This window comes from Aethina tumida, chromosome 5, assembly GCF_024364675.1.
Source record: "Aethina tumida isolate Nest 87 chromosome 5, icAetTumi1.1, whole genome shotgun sequence".
Classification (NCBI taxonomy): domain Eukaryota; kingdom Metazoa; phylum Arthropoda; class Insecta; order Coleoptera; family Nitidulidae; genus Aethina; species Aethina tumida.
In genome coordinates, this window is record NC_065439.1 from 26,547,223 (window position 1) to 26,565,830 (window position 18,608).

At 27.8% G+C, this 18,608-nt stretch overlaps 1 protein-coding gene across 6 annotated transcripts in view; it reads right to left on the reverse strand.

Moving 5' to 3' along the window:
• LOC109601268 (ecdysone receptor) overlaps positions 1-18,608 on the reverse strand; it is a 210,475-nt gene that overhangs the window by 35,954 nt on the left and 155,913 nt on the right. Inside the window, exon 1 of one of the 6 annotated variants that reach the window (XM_020017491.2) lies at positions 1,902-2,316. The exons of 4 other annotated variants lie outside the window; for them this stretch is intronic. The gene's annotated coding sequence lies outside the window, so the exon portion shown is untranslated. Of the gene's footprint in view, positions 1-1,901; positions 2,317-18,608 lie in introns of those variants that run through there. One more of the 6 variants, XM_020017492.2, reaches the window with a different exon arrangement.

An 18,608-nucleotide genomic window follows, 5' to 3' on the forward strand; every position in this document is an offset into this window, starting at 1 on the left:
TAAAATCGTAATTAAAAAAGACTTTAAAAATATTTATTTCCTGACATTTTATTAATCCAAATTTATTGAAATAATAATAAATACATTTTATTTCTTTTTTAAAATTGTTTTTCTTTGCCAGACAATATATTTATGTAGGCAATTTTAGAATAGTAAAATTAAAATGTAATTTAAAAAAATAGAAAATATTAAATAAGATTCGTTTTATTGATATAAAACTTAAGAAAAAGAAGTCAAAAGTTACATTACGAATAATATTTATATTAAAAAATAGAATTATGGCATAAAAAATTAAAAACACTGAAAGTCTTATTTTGAAAATATACTTAATTTAAAACTTTAGAAAAAGAAGCTGTTTTTCAAAAAGTATTTTAAAAAATGTACTTACATTTATTTATTCATTTCTTGATGAAAAAAAATAAGAATTGCAACTTAAAAAACAATTTAAAAGCTTTTCTGAAATGTTTTTTTAGAAGAAGAAATTAAACAATTCTTCAAAAATATTAAAAATAAAAATTAAAAACTTCCCAGAAGAAAAAGAAAATCTTTTAAAGTTATTAATCGAGTTACTTCATAAAAATATTAAAAAATACATCTAAATAATGTTAGTAGAATAATATCTAAAGAAGTAAATTAAGGAATTTATATTATTTCTTGAATATTTTATGACGATTATGAATAATATTTATGAATTCTGAAAATAAATAGTTCATTTTTAACGTATGAAAATATAATTAATTTAAAAAAAGTCACTCATTCCACTGATTTAAAATATTTATTTATTCATTTCTTGATTTAAAAAAATAGAATTGTAATTTAATTTATAAATTAATGTAATTAAATTTATAAAAACCTTTTTTCCTAGAAGAATAAAATAAACAATTCTATATAAATTTTAAAAACTAGTACCTGAAAAAAATAAATTAAAATTTATGAATTATTATTTTAAATATAAATAGGTCATTTTCCAAGTAAGATAAAATTATACTTTATTATAACATAAAATATATTTTTTAATTTTTGTTATGAAATAAAATTTATTTATGAAAAACAAAGTAAAAAATATTGATTTAATATGCTTCTTCTTTAAAAAATATTCCAAAATAATTATTGTAGAAGATTTTATTAAGAAATAAATAAAGATATCAGTTAAAAATAATAATATTATATATATTAATATTATTTATAATAATAAAGTTGTTGAAAACTTCAAACTTAAAATTAATTTTTCTTAAAATAAAGTTAAGTAATTAAAATTTAATAAATTAGAATGGAATGATTAAAAATATTTTGACTAATAAAAAAATTAACTAAATAACTTGTTTATTTACAATATTCCTGAATTTACTAGAAATTATTATTAAAAATAATTCTTATTATTTCACTGTTAAAAGTAATTAAATATAAATAAAATTATATATGATTATAGGTCAAAATAAACATTTTTTGTTTTGCTGTACAATAAATATTAACATTTTGATTTAAGTTATTATAACACACATTATTATGAAATACAACAATAAATATACTTTACCATAATATTAAAACAATTTACATATATAAAAACATAAACGGAGTATAATATTAGATTATTTTTTCGTTAATATTTATCAAGTTGTATTTCAAAAATTTTATTACAAGAAGCTTATTACATTTCCTGTAGATGTAACATCTGTTAATTACCAAGAATAATTAAAATGTTATAACGAAATGAAGTAAAACAATAATAAAAAAATTAGAAGTTTACTTTTAGAGAGAAAGTATTCCTCGTGCTGTGTGCCCCACATTTCATTCAACAATCCGCATCTGTTAATGAACCGAAATCCGGCGTTTGTCGAATCGATCGGGGCAACCTCCAAAGAACCGAACCACAAACGGAACCAACGACAACACACACACACCTCTTCAGAACAATTCACACATCCAGCTCCGGGTCGTGGGTTTCCTTCCTAATCCACCGTTCGAGTCACCACAACAAAAATTCGACGAAACTTCCGAAAATCCAATTCGAAAAACGAACGGCCGCCGCGCGATGCCGCACACACGTGTCGGGGACGGTTGTATGCGACTGTGTACCGGGTGGGGGTAGGGGGCCCGCTCCGAATCGTGGTACTGTAAGTGGGTAACGAAATGTTGACGCTGCGGTCGTCGACGGCAAGGCAAAGCACCTCGTTCGGTTGATACGCGACCAGCACTGGACGAGCGCGTCTTCGACGAGGCTCGGTGCCCGGTGGTGGGGCGGACCGACCGCTGACGTCACGGCAGGTTGCCGCGCGACGTTGCCGCATCGGCGAGTGCCACAAGCGAAAGTGTGACAATTGTCGGTCGGTCCTACGGGATCTGGGACGGAGTCGAATGATTTTATCCCATTATGTCACTCACGTGTTTGCTTCCAAATCTTACAAGCACAAGTCTAAAAAGGTCGAATTTCAAATAATACTGATTAATAAAAAATTGAATTGAATCAATGATGAATGAACTTTCTTACAAACTATAGCTTAATTTTATGCAATATTTCGTCACACTTCTAACCCACATTTATTGGGCATAATTTAGGTTTCTAATCAGATACACACAACAATATCAATTTAATAATTTTCAATTTGAACTAATTTAAGTTATTATTAAACAATACATATTCATTTTTTAATATTATTATTTTTTGTCTTATTACAAATATTATAGAATATAAAAATAATAATAATTTCATTTTTCTATATTATTCTCTTTAACAATAAGGTTCCTTAAGAATAAAATGTTAAATTTTTAAAAGAAAGAAAGAAATTTATATGAACAATAATTATATTTTTAAATGTCAAACAGAAGAAAATTTAATATTTTTTAAAAAAACAAATTTGAAATTATGATCAAGAATGAATTATTATTACAGTTATTTTTAGTAAGTAAAAAATTGATAAATATATTAATAGAAATATAAATATTATACATACAATTATAAATTAAATATAAAACCAGTAATTTTTCTAAAATATTTATATTTGACTTAGTACATATTTATTTACATCAAAATAATATCAATATTTCTAAAATAATAAATTTAGGGAGAAAAAAAATGTTTAATAAAACTGTATTAATTTATTTTTTATCAATATTTTGAGTATTTTTTATATTTAATGGCATTTAAATGAATGATATTTATTATTTATTAAATTTCAAAACAGAAAAAATTACATACGTATTTATAAAATTGAATTTAGGGGGGAAAGAAAAATAATATATTTTTTATGTATATCAAAGATTTAAAAATATTTTTTATATCAAATATTATTATATTATATTAAAAAAAAAATTATAATTATGATGTAAAATAAATTGTGAAATGTTTTTTTTTTTTCATTATTTCAGTAATTTTCAGTAAGAAAATAATATATACATAGATAAATATAAATATGATGTATATATCAATATTAATAAACATTCTATTGTAATTTTTAGGAAATTTTATTACATGTGTATATTTTTATTACATATTTATATTATATATTATATTTTTTAATATAATTGGTCAAATGTCAAATGTTGTTGTATTTTAGTTATTTCATGTATAAGTATTAATATATAAAATATTATTTTATGTTTATCTTTATATTGGACATTAGTAAGATTTTTTATTGAAATAAATTATTAGAATTAATTTTAAAGTGTGACGTTTTATTATTATTATAATTATTTTCTAATTACTTTTCATTTTTTTTATAATTCAAATTATTTAATTTAATTATTTTTATTTAACTGAAGAAACTAAATTTCTAAATCTTATTTTATATTTAGTAATGATTTATAATTATTTATATTGAAATAAAAGTCTAAAATTTTGTTTAATTTCAATTTTTTAATAATTTTAAGTAAAAATGAATAAATATTGTGTCATGTTTTTTATTATTAATAAAATTATTTTTTTATCATTTATTTAATTTAATTATTTTTATTTAAATTAATGAAATATCTTATTTCATTTGAATATTTGGATATTAAATAAAAAACGAATTTGAAAAAGTTAAATTATTGAAAGATTAAATTTAAATATTATTTTATATTTGTATTTGTATATAAATGAATTTTATATTTATTTATATTGAAATTAAAATGTAAAATTTTCTTTAATTTCAATTTCCTAATCATTTTAACTTAAAATAGATAATATTGTAACTATTAATTATAAAAATTTAAAATTGTCTTTATTTTTTAAATTTAATTAGATACTAATTATCGATTTTTTAATAAAATATTTTTGCAATTTAAAATTTATTTTAAATATATTGTGTCATGTTTTTTATTATTAATAAAATTATTATTTTTTTAATTTAAATTATTTAATTTAATTATTTTTAATTAAATTAATGAAATATTTTATTTCATTTGAATATTTGGATATTAAATAAAAAACGAATTTGAAGAAGCTAAATTATTGAAAGATTAAATTTAAATATTATTTCATGTTATATTTAGTAATGATTTATAATTATTTATATTGAAATTAAAATCTAAAATTTTCTTTAATTTCAATTTTTTAATAATTTTAACTTAAAATACACAATATTGTCTATTAATTATAAAAATTTAAAATTGTCTATTTTTTTAAATTTTATTAGATATAAGTATCTATTTTTTAATAAAATATATTTGCATTTTAAAATTTATTTTAATTTATTTTAATCAATTTTTACACACATTAGATAAAAATTAAAACGATAATTCTAGATATATAATAATTTAAATTTTTTGTAAATATTTCATTTGGTATTTGTCGATTTTATAATTTCCAAAATGAGATAAAAATTTTTATTCAAGATAAATAAGAAATTTGTTTTATATTTTAATTAATAATCGACATTTCTTACAAAATGAACAAAAATATTCAATTAATCAAAATTTCAATGGTATGAATTTCAATTGTATGTAATGTAATTGAAACGCATTAAATCTTGTTTAACAATTTAGTACTGAATGCATAACTTCTGTTCACCGACGACTCATTATTAAAACAGGTTGAATTATGTGTTGGCCAGTGTGAAACTACCACTTAATTAATACAGATCCCCAACTCCCAACCATCAATTAACCAACAATTAATTATAATCAACGGTCCTAATTTATATCACAGCATTTCCGTCGGTCCGTCTGAAGTTCCAACGGAACGAAACAAAACCAAAACAAAAAGCAACATCCAAAAGAACTGCTTCTTTTCCAGCTCCCAGCAAACACACGTCTAACTGCACCAAGTCGCCTCAACGGCAACACCGCAATTGTTACCTTGTGGTACTAAGCTACTCCCCACCACACATTCCACTGGCTTTACCTGGTGATGTTGTTTCACTGTCAGGGCCGATTCTGTGTATGTGTGAGTACCCTCTCTTTCTATCCCGTGCCGGTTTTGTCATATTAACCAACATCGGGATGATCGCTAGGCCACGCCGTTTTATTTTTGGGCCTCGCGTCGTTCTGTATTAATGGGGAGCGGGGCGGACGAAGAAGTACCGAAGCAACAAGTAATTATGAGTGTACAACAATATGTTAATTCACAAATTGTTTTTGCTTAAGGAAGACCATTGTGGTACCACTCGTCTTTCGTAGCAATTAAATGATCCTTAAACCATATCGAGAACAATTTGGCTTCGTTTATTTCCTGTATACGAGTCGCAGTCGAAACGCTAAAGTCCGTAATTCAAAGAACGACCCTGGCAATGTTCGTTGGAATCCGAAGTCCGCCATGCATGAAGTGAAAATATTATCCAATTTTAACCTTGACGCAATACTCGAGAGTTCCACTATTACCACTTCCGTCTTATCAATTTTTCTTGCTGCGGGTCGTGGCTTTTTACACGGTTTAGTAAACCTTTTGTTTATGGAGGTCTTCCGAAAAAATGGCCGCGTAATTATTTCGTTGCAGCTTACAAAAATTTAGTACCAAGATTGACTCTACACACGCAACGTTACGGATGGAGTTGCTGTAATTCACACCAGAAACTAACAAAACCACCTGTTGTTACTAACACAACCTAAAACCTAAGTAACTAGTTACTTTCCCGTACATTTAGTGGACAGAATCCTTAACAGAAACAGTATACACCGTATCCGGATAAATTTTTTTGAGAATAGCCGTAACACAATAGTTTCAATCTTGATTTCGAATGATTTAACAAATGCGTCTTGTTTCCTCAAGGAATAAAGTTACCTGGGGTGTATAGGGTTACAATGTGACTTTTACGAAATTCCTAGCGGGTGGAAATGTTGCTCAACATTGCTGACGCATATTAAGTTTCCCGGCGTAGAAAATTTATGTTAATCCCTCCACGTTTTTTACAAATTTCCTTATCTCGGAATTATGAGTGCTCCAAACGAGTGATAAAAAAATGCACTAACTAACAAAGGAGATAACGCATGGGAAGACATAGATAACCTTCATAAAAATGACCCGGGTTTATGTTGCATTCAGTTGAATTTCCTGCATCACCTCATCATTATCAGCATTTGATAGTGGTCTCGTTTTAATTGCTAAGGACGACGAGAAATATTCTTTATGTACTCAATTAACTCGAATGTTTTGCATATGTTGTTTCCGTCAACGCAGCTTAGTTGCAGTATATCCTGTCGATGTTTGTGATTAATTCATACATCTTTGTTGGTGTTTATTCATGGAAACAATGATCTTATCTGCTTTACACAAACGAAGTACGAAATACGAGTATGCTATTTACATCAGTTAATTTATGTATCACTGACGGGTTATATATAAAACAATTTGTGATGGAAATTAGTTGTCTAATATCGCAGACTAATTTTAAAATGTGTAATTGGAATTTTCGCTCTCTGGCTTAAAAGCAATTAGAATTAACCACTAATCACCTACGAACGATTAATTTGCATATGACTTTCTAAATGAACCATATAATTTGAATGGGCAAATTATGAATAGAAAACTGCTGAAACATAAGCTAGTGGCAAATTAGCGACTATTACAATCGAAAATTTCTACTGTCATTTTTTATTAAACATTGTCCGTTTTTTGCCTTACTGAGTGTCTAAAAATACTTTTCACATACCAAAAGAAGTCAGAGAAATCAATTATTAATTAATTAGCTCACATTTACAAATCGTCTTATATGTTTTCCAGAATATTCCAGACATAAATTAGTCAATTTATTAATATCGTGTTATGGCTGACACATTTTTCCTTAAATATTGTCATGTTTTATTCATATTGTCAATTTTTTACCTTATAAAGATACTTTTCATATAACAAAAGGAAGTCAAAGGAAAGAATTACTAATTAGCTCATATTCCCAAATTATCTTACACTCTTACAACAAGATTATATACATAAATACAACAATTTTATTGAGATTCTGTTATGGCTGACATGTTTTTCCTTAAATATTGTCATGTTTTATTCATATTGACAATTTTTTACCTTATAAAGATACTTTTTATATAACAAAAAGAAGTCACAGGAAAGAATTACCAATTAGCTCATATTTCCAAATTATCTTATACTCGTACAACAATATTATAAACATAAATACAACAATTTTATTGAGATTTTGTTATGGCTGACATGTTTTTCCTTAAATATTGTCATGTTTTATTCATATTGACAAAAGAAACAATTATCAATTAACTCATATTTCCAAATTATCTTACACTCTTACAACAAAATTATAAACATAAATACAACAATTAATTGAGATTCTGTTATGGCTGACATGTTTTTCCTTAAATATTGTCATGTTTTATTCATATTGACAATTTTTTACCTTATAAACATACTTTTCATATAACAAAAAGAAGTCAAAGGAAAGAATTACCAATTAGCTCATATTTCCAAAGTATCTACACACTTACAACAATATTATAAACATAAATACAACAATTTAATTGAGATTCTGTTATGGCTGACATGTTTTTCCTTAGATATTGTCATGTTTTGTTCACATTGTCAGTTAATAAATTGTATAAGATACTTTTTATATAACAAAAAGATGTTAAAGGAATCAATTACTAATTAGTTCATGTTTCCGAATCACCTTACACTCTTGCAAGAATATTGTAATACTTCAAGAATGTTATAAACATAAATTAGTCAATTTTATTGACCCTTTATTATAACGGGCAGGTTTTTCCTTAAAAAATTGTTAGCTTTTGTTGACATCATCAGTTTTTTGCCTTATAAAATATGTAAAAATTGTTTCTTATAAAAAGGTCAACAAAAATAATTATTAATAATATTTCCAAATCACCTTATCCTCTTCCAAGGGCGTTCCAAATATAAATTAGTCAATTCTATCGGCATTCCATTAAGGTTGTCATATTTTTCCATTTTTTTCTGACAGTCTCAGTTTTTGCCCTATTAATTAAATGAAAATAACAACTCCCGTAAAAAAAAAGAAAACAGGGGGATCGATTATTAATTAATCCACATCCCCAAATCGTCGTACATTCTTCCGAGAACATTACGAAACATTTATTGGCACTCCGTTACGGTCGACACGTTTTTCCTTGAATAGCGTTAAGTACCAATATAAGATTTAATTTGCGCATACGACGTGAAAAAAACAACTTTAATTGGCTCCGATATCAAATCAATTATTGATTTTTTTATGTGCCGAACTGAAATGCCCCGACATAATGCGGTGCCTCCATAATTTTATTTATTTCGTTCAATTTAGATTTTAATGACGCACCCCGAAACCCGCATGCCCATATCGTTTGGGTTTTATGCGTTCGCAAGACCGTATAAAACGCAATAAATTTGTTACTTAATTGGGTGGTTTAATGTTAATTGAACGATTACGTTTTGGATGAAGATTAAATTAGAATATGCCGACTTATAAATTCTGGGCCGTGACGAGAGCGGAATTGAGTGCAATCGTGTTGAGGCTTTGTACCTGTTGAATGGAGCAATCAGCTAACCTTGATATCATCAATTGCAAATTGTAAATAACATTAAAGAAATTGTTGGATGCATGCATTATGTAAGATGCAGAACAATGTGTTTGTTATGCTGGATTTGTTTACATTGTATTATTCGTGCATTTTTATTTGTTAACTAGGTTCGCTTACAATATTGGGAGGCTGTGATGAAATTCCAGTTGAAGTCTTACCTGTAAATAAAATGAAAGCATTAATAACTGAGTTTTAGTGAACCTAAACTAATTTAATTTATAAACAAATATGGTTCTACTTATGCCAAACATCCTAAAGGAACAAAACAATATAAAAAGTTTGTAATACCCACAGTGAAACATGGTGGGGATTCAATTATGTTATGGGAAAGCTCCAATCCATTTGGCACAGACCCCTTAGACTAATATACAAAAAAAATACAAATTGAACCAATGTTTTCAATTAGTTTTGAAAGGAGTATTTATTTTTAAGTACAGTTATGTTCCCAGTGTACATAATTAAAAAAATATTGCTAATTCCTTACACGTTTTTCCACAGTAAGAATATTGTACATAAATATAACAATTTTATTGAGATTATGTTATGGCTGACACGTTTTTCCTTAAATATTGGCATGTTTTATTTATATTGTCAATTTTTTACCTTATAAAGATACTTTTCAATATTACAAAAAGAAGTCAATGGAAACAATTACCAATTAGCTCATATTTCCAAATTATCTTACACTCCTACAACAATATTATAAACATAAATACAACAATTTTATTGAGATTCTGTTATGGCTGACAAGTTTTTGTTTAAGTATTATCATGTTTTGCTCATATTGTCAATTTTTTGCCTTATAGAGATACTTTTCTCATAACAAAAAGAAGTCAAAGGAAACTATTACCAATTAGCTCATATTTCCAAATTATCTTACACTCCTACAACAATATTATAAACATATATAGAACAATTTTATTGAGATTCTGTTAAGGCTGACACTTTTTTCCTTAAATATTGTCATGTTTTGTTCATATTGTCAATTTTTTGCATTAAAAAGTTATTTTTCATATAACAAAAAGACGTCAGAGGAAACAATTACTAATTAGCTCATTTTTCCAAATTATCTTACACTCGTACAACAATATTATTAACATAAATACAACAATTTTATTGAGATTCTGTTATGGCTAATATGTTTTTCCTTAAATATTATTATGTTGCCCATATTGTCAATTTTTTGCCTTATAAATATGTTTTTTATATAACAAAAAGAAGTTAAAGGAAACAATTACCAATTAGCTCATATTTCCAAATTATCTTACACTCCTACAACAATATTATAAACATATATAGAACAATTTTATTGAGATTCTGTTAAGGCTGACACTTTTTTCCTTAAATATTGTCATGTTTTGTTCATATTGTCAATTTTTTGCATTAAAAAGTTATTTTTCATATAACAAAAAGACGTCAGAGGAAACAATTACTAATTAGCTCATTTTTCCAAATTATCTTACACTCGTACAACAATATTATTAACATAAATACAACAATTTTATTGAGATTCTGTTATGGCTAATATGTTTTTCCTTAAATATTATTATGTTTTGCCCATATTGTCAATTTTTTGCCTTATAAATATGTTTTTTATATAACAAAAAGAAGTTAAAGGAAACAATTACCAATTAGCTCATATTTCCAAATTATCTTACACTCCTACAACAATATTATAAACATAAATACAACAATTTTATTGAGATTCTGTTATGGCTGACACGTTTTTCCTTAAATATTGTCATGTTTTGCTCATATTGTCAATTTTTTGCCTTATAAAGATACTTTTCATATAACAAAAAGATGTCAAAAGAAACAATTACCAATTAGCTCATATTTCCAAATTATCTTACACCCCTACAACAGTATTATAAACATAAATACAACAATTTTATTGAGATTCTGTTATGGCTGACATGTTTTTCCTTAAATTTTGTCATGTTTTGCTCATATTGTCAATTTTTTGCCTTATAAAGATACTTTTCATATAACAAAAAGAAGTCACAGGAAAGAATTACCAATTAGCTCATATTTCCAATTATCTTATACTCGTACAACAATATTATTACCATAAATACCATAATTTTATTGAGATTCTATTATGGCTGACACGTTTTTCCTTAAGTATTGTCATGTTTAGTTCATATTGTCAGATTTTTGCCTTGTAAATTGTATAAAATACTTTTTATATAACAAATTTCTTAAAAAAATAAAATAAAAATAATTAATTTATAAAGTTCTTAAAATTTTCATGTAAAAAATAAAATAAGAACAATTTTAAAATTGCCAAAAATGTATATGTTTCAATGAATTTCTTAATCTATTTAGTACTTAGTTACTAAGTCTCAATTTTTAATAACTGTCTTAAAAAATGGAATAATAATGACCACTACTGTATACAAAAGAACATTAAGTGTGGAGGGTGAATAAAAACTTTTCTGAATTGATAGAATTTAGCCTACATCTATTGTTAACAATCAATATCTAAAAATAGTCTTATTAAGTAAACACCAAGCTAATGGACTAGATAAAAACTGCTGAACCAAATTAGTTAGGAAATGTTTAGTGGTGTCTATTTCCTTGAGTCAGAAATTTCTTGAGGATCATTTAGACAGGATTCAGATGTGGAACGTGGTATAAAGTCGTCAGGAAATAATTCCAACAAACGTAGACATAAACTCCAACGATTATAGATATAGATTATTTTATATATTTTACACAGACCCTATTAATGGCGTTCCATCATCTATAAATTAGAATAAAACTAAGTTAGTTCCAATCATAAAGTTTTCTTTACGAGGCACTAAAACTTTCATAATTATAAAATGCGTTAGGCGGAAAACTATAAACAGTTTGCAAAGACATCTACAAATTGAGTATAAAACTGTGCAATCCTTGACCTTATATGTACTTAATTCTTCAGCATTACACGACAAGTGGTGTGAAAATAGTAAAATAACAAAGTTCAAGGTTTGTGGGATGTTCAAATGACTGGGAAGATCTCAAGAGCATAAAAGGTTCGATTAAAAGAGAGGACAAAAATAAAATTAACACAACGATAGATAAGCTCAGACGAACAATACGATTGCTACAAAAACTAGTAAAAGCTCGAATCACTTTTTAATTAAAATGTTAATTGTTTTGTTTCATCAACACGTTTAATAGCAATAAAGGAGTTTTTTTAGTGCGTGTCAAAGGTTTTCTGAAACTCCTGTGGAAGGACGGTACGTTAAAACCATTTTCAAGTTCTTAAGACAATAATTGCATTGGTAAACAAAGACCGAAGCCGGCTCAGACATGAAAATGTACGCAACAAAAAGCAGTAGGTCGAGCTTTCAATTAATTAATCACGTTTCTTTTTAAAAAGGAATAAAAGCGTATTGTTTCCAGCGGGTAAAAATAACACTGATGCCTTTCGAAATTTAATAGAATAATGGTGTTGTGCCACCAATCATACATATTCAATGGACTAATCAACGGAGAAGTTGGCCTAACACATCGAAAACCAAAATATCAACACAAAAGTGATTAGTATTCGAGCCGGCTCACATCCGGCATGAATAAACGTTGATTTTATAATTTTTATTTTTTTCGTCATGGTCCTTTTGTGTAATGCGTGCCCGACTGCTTTTTAATACTTTCGTTTCCATAGAAACACTTTCGTCGGCGGCCGATAAGTGCATTCGACGAACCGACACAAAATGTAGGTTTCGGGGCGAACGGAATGTCGTTATCACTGAAGGCGGCGTACGAAATAATCAGGACAATGGGACACACACACACTAACGCATCTAGAAATGTTAAGTGTAATCTAATCGCATTTTTGCCTTCAAACTGTATTATTAAAAATAGATAATTGTTTTAACAAACATGAGTTTTGTGTCGGCGGAGGAGGCACAAATAGAAAATTATATTTAATTATCTTATACAAATTATATAAAGGTGTTTATTTACCCCCACTAAATTTAGGTTAACAACAAACAACACTGATAAATTTCAAAATGAATCATAATCACATAAAATTATGTAAATCTTTGATTTATGAATTAATTATTTATTTAAATGCAACGTTTACTTTATGTTAGTGACTACTGAGCCAAAGATTATTATAAACTGCCATATTATTTTATTAAGATAATTATCACATATAACATCTGTTCCGACAAATTAATAAACATATTTTAAGCTAGCAAGTTCTACTCCAAAGGTAACCAGTTTTTTATTTATACTACTAGTATCAATATTAAACTCTTACTTAAATAATAAAAAGTATAAAAATTGAATCATGAAAAATTCCAGGTTTATACTATAAACAAATATATTTCTTACAATGTTTTATTTTTTAAATAAGCAGTATTCCCTTAGAAATCCAATTTAATAGTGACATCTAATTGTGTTTCTTGTTGAATTTGTTTAAATGTTGCAATGTCTAAAAAATAAAAAAAAATAATTACTGTCTTTTTTTCATAAAATAAAACAGACAAAAATATAATTTTATCAACATATTATCAAATATTATGTAGATAGATTTTAATTTATTGATTATTTTTAAATTGCTTAGTTAAATTTTTAAATCAGTTAAAAATTTATTACATTTGTTTATGATTTTTTGGTGATATATCTTTGTTTATAAATAAAATGGTTAATCTTAAAATAATTGAATCATCAGATAAGAATTTAAAAAAAAAATGTTTTTCTTGCATATTTTCTTAGTTAAAATAGACAATTAAACAATTTGTTCAGTACAAAAATATTAATTATGCTGTATAAGTATGTTATATCAAATCATTAATAAATTACAGATTGTTCACAAATTAAAATTTGTTTTTTATTACATTTTTTGTGTTTCCTTCGAACATAAATAAAATGAACAAATAAACATGTTTTTCATAATTTTTCAATATTAGAAATAAACAAAAAATAATAACATTCAATTTATTCCTTTGAATTTTTTACAAATAAATCTCGTATGAAGCTAGAATAAAATAGACAATTTTTTATAAAATAAAATAGACAAATTTCTAATTTTTGATAGTAAAACATTGGAAAGAGATTATTGATATGCTTTTCTAATAATTGATAATTTCTAAATATGTCTGATAAGTTTCTTAGTTGCTCTTCAATACATGAATTTTAATAGATGGTTTAATTAATTTTTAATAATTTTTGATCAACTGGTTGATAATTTGAAGCATTAGACAAAAAATTAAAATAAAATCTATCATGTTTTTTTGTAAGAAAATATACTAAATAGCTTTTTTACAGAAATGTTTAAAAGAAATTAATGATCAGCATTTCAAATTATTGATAAATTTGAGTTAGTTAAGTTAAATTCTTGTATGAAATTTGTTATGATTTTTTATTTTTTTTTTCCTTCAATATTTGAATTTTAAAAAATGGTTTTCAATCAATTTTTAATAAATTTTGTTCAACTAAAATGGTTCATTCTTAAAATAATTTGAAAAAAATTAAAAAAAAATCTATCATATTTTTTTTGTTACAAAATGAACAAAATATTTTTTATGGAAACGTTAAAAAGGAATTATTGATAAATATTTCAAATTATTAATAATTGTTAGCTACTTTTTATATAAATTAAAAATTTGTTAATCAAAAAATAATTTGAATCGTAAGACAAGAATGTTTTTCTCAAATTTCAATAAAATGAAATTATTAAATGGACAATCCTTTCATAATAGAAATATTAAAAAGAAATAATAAATATTAAGCTTTTGATAATTTTTAAATAGTTCAAGTTTGTGCATCAAATATAAATTTGTTATAAATGTTTGACTTCTTTTGGTTACTTAAAATTATTTTAAAGATTAAAAAATTTTTTATGTTACATCTTCTATTTTTAGTAACTTTTGTGAATATAAATTAACTAGTTGACTTTTAAAACAGAATTCACAAAAAGAAATGGACATATTTGATATGTGATGATAAAAACATTTCATTTTTATTACATCAATGGAAGAATGCAAAAGTTTATTTTGGACAAACATTCCCGATTAATTCAAAGTTTATAACTTCTTCGAATCCAAAATGTCAATAAATTTTATGCAAATTAACCTATTCCACATCTGTTATTATCCCTAATAACCAAAACTGCGCTTTGAATGTGTATTTCCATTACGTAACGTCAGTTTTCCCCGGGCCAAAATAAATCACGGTCCGCATCGCCAAACTATAGGATATAGTTCAGTAAAGCGGTTCGGTTCGCTATGCGGGCACAATTTTTTACTAACCTTTAAAGGTTAATGAATGCTCCAGAGACCTTGAAACCTGCGCCGGCCACTTTTGATTGCTTGGAACACCGAAGTCCCCCCAATTAAAATGCGAATTATTAAACGACCGTTCACACCTGGTCATTTAATCGTATTCTGTTTATTTATGTTGTAATCGTTATTTATGCAAAGTTAATCGAACCATTTTTTTTTCACGAATCGTGTAAGCACGGATTTCTCACGGGCAACTTTCAATCAAAACAGCATGAGATCTTGATGGGTGACAGCCTGAACTGGTTTTTATCATAACATGGATTAAAGTTATTTTTATCACTCTTGTTTAGCTCATCTGAAGACGATTGGAAGAGTTGAACCCTTTTCCTGAAGAAGAAGCTGAACTTCTTGGATGATTTGAAGAGTTGAAGAACTCTTTTCTAATAGAAGAGACACAATAGACTCAAAATCTGCACTTTTTCTTTAATGATTTGTAAAGTTGGAAGACCATTTTGCCTCAACAAAATAAGACTTATCCAAAAAATGTACTTCTTCGGTGATTTGAAAAGTTCTTTCTGACGGAAGAGATACAATAGACCCAAAAGCTACACTTCTTTGATGATTTCAAGAGTTGGAGAACAAATTGGGCTCAGGAAGTAAGTTGATTTGAAGAGGTGAAGGACTCTTTTGTAGCAGAAGAGTTGCAATAGACCAAAAATTTGCTCTTCGATGATTTAAAGAGAAAAAGGACACTTATTCCCTTACATAAAAGTCACACTAAGATCTAAACCTGCACTTCCTTCAGTTTCAATTCTTAATGCTGTCGTCATCACCAAAACCTGACATTCACAAAAAACCCAATTAAATTAGGTCTCCCAGATAATAAATTATCTAACCACCAGAGAGCCATTGAATAAACCACAACAATTACAAGTGCCCTTGATCCGATCCGGTACCACCCGACTCCATTTAGAGACATTCCTGTTCCCTTCATTACCGTTACTTCTGCCCACTGTCTGGCGGCGCAGACAATACGAAACAGGTAGGCGTACATTCGTCTGAAGAACACACCGAATTTCAGCCGTCGACAAACAGGCCGCGTGAGTAAAAGGATCAATAACCCAACGGTCGACTTGTGTGTATCATATACACAGATGTCCTTGACGTCGGGGTATACAGGTGCATCTGGGGCTAACAACCCCGGACGTAAACACACATCGGGAGGGTGAAAGTTACGACGCACGAACCATCTACGGTAGATCTTCTTCACGGTTCCCATCCAGGCATTGACCTATATATCGTCCCTGACCATTGTGCTCTCGGGTGTTACGATGGCATTGTGTCGGATCGATTGTATTTAAATGTACGGTCTCAATTTATTGATAGGAAAAAATGTCATTCCTCAACCACATTAATAACACAACATATGCAATATTACGATACGAGAGTTAATATAATGAATTCGTTACATTTCAAAAATAACATGTGCAGTTAATTAATATTACATAAACTCTTTAATTAATTAACAAAGGTCCTAAAATGACTAACCTATAAGGAATATTTTCCGATCGTAAAGGCGAGTTTCCTCATTTTATAGAACCATACAAGGTATTTATAATAATTATTGTGGTTAATTGAAACGTGTGCTAAATTGATTGTGGATAGAGTATGCTATAAGTAAGGAACTTAATTTATATTTACAGCAAAAAACTTCATAACAATTTATTTACGGCTTTATTAGTTTCTATAAAAATGTATCAGGCAACTGCTTTCAAGTTTAGAAGCAAGGCTGGGATGACAGTATTTTATCATGTTCATCCTTCTTAAAATGATTTTACTCTTTTTTTAATTTGTTAATGGTGAGTCAAGTTCTTTCTTATACATCCAATCAAAAACTGTGGCATTTGAAGATGATTGGAAGAGTTGAACCCTTTTCCTAAAGAAGCTGAACTTCTTAGATGATTGGAAGAGTTGGAGAACTCTTTTGTAAGGGAAGTGATGCAATAGACATTTTGCCTCAAGAAAGTAAGACTTGTACTGATTTGAAGAGTTGAAGTATAATTTTATCTGAGAAAAGTATTTTAAAACTGTCTTTCTTCGATAATTTGGAGAGTTAAGACGGAAGAGGTACAATAGACCCAAAAGCTACACTTCTTTAATGATTTGAAAAGTTGAAGAATAAATTGAGCTCAGAAAGTAAGATGATTTGAAGAGTTGAAGTATAATTTTATTTGAGAAAAGTATTTTAAAACTGTCTTTCTTCGATAATTTGGAGAGTTAAGACGGAAGAGGTTCAATAGACCCAAAAGCTATACTTCTTTAATGATTTGAAAAGTTGAAAAATAAATTGAGCTCAGAAAGTAAGATGATTTGAAGAGGTGAAGGATTCTTTTCAAGTTTAGAAGCAAGACTTGGATGAAAGTGTTTCATCATGTTCTTCCTTCTTAATATGGCTTTACTCTTCCTTTAATTTGTTAATAGTGAGTCAAAAACTGTGGCGTGTAACTTAGTTAGTCATTTTTTTCTTCCAATATCATCAAGAGTTTATGCACATTTAAATATAAAATGAATAATATTATTGACTATTTTATTTTATTTCTAGATTTGCATCATAATCGTCATAAAGAGCATCCATCATACGTTATGTTGATGCATCGAGTACCCAGCTGGCACCTTCCCAATAGCATTCCATCGAAACGTCCTGGAAACAAGAAGAATGGCACTCGGCATTTTCGCCGCAAATTTAACGTCCGCACATATCAGCGGGTCAGTCATGTGTTGCCAATGCGGTAATGGCATGTAAGAGGCGCATCTTCGTGGCCACATAACGATGCCGCGTACCGAACCGAGAGTGAACTGAAGAGAGGGCAGAAGAAGAAACGGAGCCGTCGCTGACGTCATCTCCGCAATGAAATCCAGTGACCGGCGCCTTGCTCCAGCAGAGCGCGACCCGATCAACAGGTTGAAATAAAAGTAGAATATGCAGTGCAAGTTTAATGTCATTGTTGGCTCTCTCTAACCGTGGCCGTCCGACGTTTTCCACCGTTTCTCGATTCGCTGCACAACGATCGATCCGTTCGGACGTTCGAATGGAATGCACTTTGGAGCCGCTCCAAAGGGAAGTCATTGATGGGGGGTGCAACCGGCACGTATAAAAGGAACACGTGTTACATCCATGTCTGACTGAGCCTTGGATCACGAAGAGCTAAAAAGCTACTTTCATTAATTGTGATTAATCTTTGAAACTGATGGATATCCTGTAAATAATATTGATGATGATTCCTCACATTTCCTTTCTAATAATATACTTCCAACTTAATCCGTAAAATAGACTTAAAATCCATGAATAAAATGAAGTTTTGAATGAAGAAAACACAAGAAAGAAACAAGGTTGAAGATTAAAAGCATCTTCAGTTTGTTTCC